This window comes from Mesitornis unicolor, unplaced genomic scaffold (assembly GCF_000695765.1).
Source record: "Mesitornis unicolor isolate BGI_N332 unplaced genomic scaffold, ASM69576v1 scaffold11322, whole genome shotgun sequence".
Taxonomy (NCBI): domain Eukaryota; kingdom Metazoa; phylum Chordata; class Aves; order Mesitornithiformes; family Mesitornithidae; genus Mesitornis; species Mesitornis unicolor.
The window spans coordinates 54,197-58,301 of record NW_010168593.1 but is presented as its reverse complement, the minus strand read 5'-3'; the positions used below and the strand labels follow the sequence as shown (position 1 = coordinate 58,301).

The following is a 4,105-nucleotide window of genomic DNA, read 5'->3' as shown; positions in this document are numbered from 1 at the left end:
TCAGCAGGAGGTGGATGCTTTAGATCGTCATGGCTAAATTTGAATACTTTGGAGGGAATGGAGCTTCATGGTTTTATTTCCTTATAATGACAAAGAATCAGAGCTAGAATTTAATCCTAGAATAAAAGAGTTAAAAATCTTTAATTACATATTCAGGTAACAACATTAGTTACAATTCTGATGCTTCATGAATCAATTCAACATCTGTCTGCCTGTGAGATGTGTTTCTCTACATCTCAATTAGGTCTTCTCAAGGGAAGTGTGTTAATTTTGCCAAGGTTAAGTTTATTTCTTCTACAAGGCTTTGTTCTAGTATGAAGTTTCCACAATGGTTGGTTCTAGCTGCTATCATCTTATTACAGAAAGTATCCAACTACACTTTGGTGACTTACCTGTTACAGCACAGCCAAAATATCCAGTGGCCTTAGCATCTTGCATCTTATGGATTGTCTGTATTTGAGAGGAAATTTATATAGGACTTTAGTAATCAACTTTCCTTGATAATTTCTTCCTGCCACATGTTTCTACTGCAGTCCAAAATGACTTTGCAAAATACTCTTCCAATATCTATCAGTTAATACGAGTATTGTAGTACTTCTGGGTAATGTACACAGAGTGTCTGAGGAATGGTGTTTGGCTTAGATATTAAAAACTGTTACATGCAGTAAAGTCAAATAATGCTTCTCTCTCCTTTTTATTGGCAGACAATATGGTGGAAGAGACCTTTCCAGAAAGTAGATGATCTGATTGGATTAAACTTTAAATTCGTATCTCTGTGATGTACTAACCCAGGGTTGAGACCCATACAAATTAGGTCAGTTTATGGACCATGTGAAGGCATGGGGCAATATCTAAAAGACAATAGCTGTCTCTTAGAATGGGAAGTTTCCTGAGGTCAACCTGACACTGTCAGTTATTCTGCTGATTATGTTTCTCTTTGCCTGATCAGGAGCTGTGATCTGGAATTTGGTCTGTGCTTACTTTCTGCCCAGAATCGTCTGTAAGATAAGACAAGATGCAGCAGAATGCTACTTTTATTTCCAGATACCGTTCAATCTATGCAGTATGGGTTTCACACACTTTCTTGCATGGATGCTGTAGTGGCTTCTGGGATGAGCACACTTACAGTAGTCTCTAGTAAGAAATATCCCAGCTACTAATAGGCATATCTTGTGTCATCTTCCCTGTGTGGTTGAACAGACGCCTTTTCAAACTCCTGTACGTGCTGAAGCAGGTATTCCAGGATATCGGAATCTGTAAGCAGCACAGGTTTTACCTTAGTCATCTTTGCTCTTCACAAATAGAGCATTCCTCAGTAACATGGGAATCTTACAAACTCACAGTTCCTAAAGAGTTTATTTGTGATACAGTGTTTGAGGTGGGGACTTTCACAGCACAGGAGATGTATGTAATTCATTTATGTGTGTTCCAAGTACTTCTTTGGCTTTTTTATGGCACCAGTATGGGCCTCAAAATTGACTTGTTCTGGCATGTTGAAAGTGAGCATACAGTTGTGTGCATCATTTATCTTCTAACTTTGTATTTCATTGTGCCAAAAGCTAAGTTATGTGGGTATAAATTTTGTAGTCAGGTGTATCTTTGTAAAATGAACCACAATTCTTTCTTCCATCTTTCTTCTCTTTGAGCAGATATGTTATAGTTCAGACCTCTGATAGAATCCTTTGCCGTTCTTCCACAGGGTATAATACAAATTCTGGCTACATGAGAATCAACATAGATCTGCTTGAATTAGCCTCTTTGTATTTTGAAATTTGAGCATAAAGTGTATTTTTTCAGGACAATATTAAAAAGTATTAATACTTGATTGTAGTGAACTTTTATATCAAGGAATCTGGAAATCTCCACATACTGTTCATTGGGTTAACGTTGTACTACATTGCTCAAACACTGGAACAGGTTGCCCAGTGAGGTGGTGAAGGTCCCACCCCTGGAGACATTCAAGACCAGGCTTGATGGGGCTCTGAGCAACCTGATCTAGTAACCATGTTCGTGCTCACTGCAGGGATTGAACTAGATGACCTTTAAAGGTCCCTTCCAACCTCATACATTCTACGATGCTATGGTTTCTATATGTTTTAGAGTTCTCAGATGAGAAATCAAAGATCAGATGCATGTAGTGGGAGATTCTTCTGCTGTTCCCAGACAACTATGAGTAAAATTGATAGTGGAGCAACATGTCGTTATTGTCCATGCTGTTTCCCCGCATAAATAAAGACAAAGGGAGGTACTCAAGTTAGCACAGTTTTGTGATATCTTTTGTTTAATATTGTGCCAGTCATTCACTGATTACAGCAGGATTTGAGGGGCTTTGGCCTATTCACTGGTATGGTTTAGTGTAGTGTGCATGTTCCAGGTCGGGCAGTGCAAGAAGTGGCCCTGTGGCTGCACAGTCTCCCAGCCCAGATCATAACTGCACCTGGAATTGTAAACTAACGTCACTAGACACTGCAAAGACATAACGGAATGATCTTGCAGTTGGTAACACAGGTAACACTATTTATATTTGGTACTGCCTTGTTTTGACGTGAAAAGTTCATGCTTCGTCTTCCTATTTTTTTTTTTCCTTCTATGTTTAAGGGCAAAACTTTCTTTTACTTATTGGGAGCAATAAGTGTTGGTGAAAGTGTATTCCAAGTTGGCTTTTATTTTTTGGTAGTCTCATTTTTCAAAAGACACTGTCAAACATGCATATCTTTAAAGAATCAGTTATTTTACAGGAATGTGTCTTTGAACATTGCGTCTAGGTTGTTCATTGAAGAGGTCTATTTCACAAAATTCTGTGGGTAACATTAAAGACTGTCTGCTTTTTTTCACAGAATATGTTACAAACCATACTTATCGTTGGTGTGCTAAAAAGTGTACTTGGATTGCAGTTTTAGCTTTGTTCAAATATTGGATTGGGGGTTTTTTTAAGAAAAAATATTTAAAAGCTGGGTAGTATTAAATCTTCCTAATAAGCAAGTCTCTCTTCCACTTAATTTGTGCTTTTGTTGTGGCTAACAAATAATTTGCTGGATGGGTTTTTCTGTACACCATTGATAGAATATATAAGCTTGTCATCCTAGTGTGCTGGAAATGCTACACTCAAATCAAGTGTTCCTTTCTGGTTTTGTATATCCTCACCTGCTCCTCACTGTAAATCATTGAGATGTCGAGAGCAGTGATTAATTAAGCTGCACGTGCAAGTGCTTTTTTTCACCTGTCAAGTAGGAAGAAAACTTACTATAGTGAATTGTGTGATGCCGTTTAATTAATTTCTCTTTATTCCAAGCTCTGAGGTTTGCAGAAATATTTTACATTCTAATTTTCATTAACATTTCTGTATTGATAATATTGCATGATTTGGAGCTACGACTACCCCAGGTTATACTACAGGAAGGATTGCATGTAGGGCTCTAGGAAGATAAATAATCATGGTCTCAAGGCTGCATGTGTTTTTAGCTCATGCTAGTCCGATGACTTTAAACTGGCTTCTTATTTGAACAAACCAATTAATAGTACATAACTACCTATCAGTTTCTTATTTATGTGTATGTATTGTAATATATATGTAATGTTATTGGAATTTGAAATGCTTGGATGCTTTTCACACTCTTTGGGGCAAACAATGAAATTAAATTGTATAGTGATCTTAATCTATTATTAAAAGGTCCTGGAAAGGAAGATTACAAGGTAGATTCAGGTTTTGAATCGGTTTTGCCATTGGTTTAGCAGCGGGTGGGCAGGCAGATGCCTGCTCAGAGTAGAACCTATTGCCATTTTTCACCATTGATAGAGTAGCCTTTCAGAGTCAATGAGCTCTGTCAATGTGAGCTTGTCAAGGCTACAACTTCATAGACCTGAGAGGCGGTTTGAGAGGTCAGCCCTTTTCAGGTTTGCTGTGATGCAAATGAACTTTAATGCTTAAACAACTATTGGAATTTTTATGTCTGCTCCTTGTTCTTTTTTCTTCACAAAGTCATTGACGAGACATTCAGTGCTTTTTAAATTGGAAGTTGCATTGTGCTAAAGACCTAGTACAGATTTACGGAGGGCTGAAAGCAGTTAGATCATGTTCTTTTCATGGTGCGATTAGAATCAAATC

General features: G+C 37.7%; 1 protein-coding gene across 1 annotated transcript in view; it reads left to right on the top strand.

Annotated features, from left to right (window-relative positions):
* Positions 1–4,105, top strand: part of CHIC2 (cysteine-rich hydrophobic domain 2) — a gene marked incomplete at its 5' end in the record, with an annotated part of 15,241 nt that overhangs the window by 6,349 nt on the left and 4,787 nt on the right. The gene's annotated exons all lie outside the window — the stretch shown is intronic.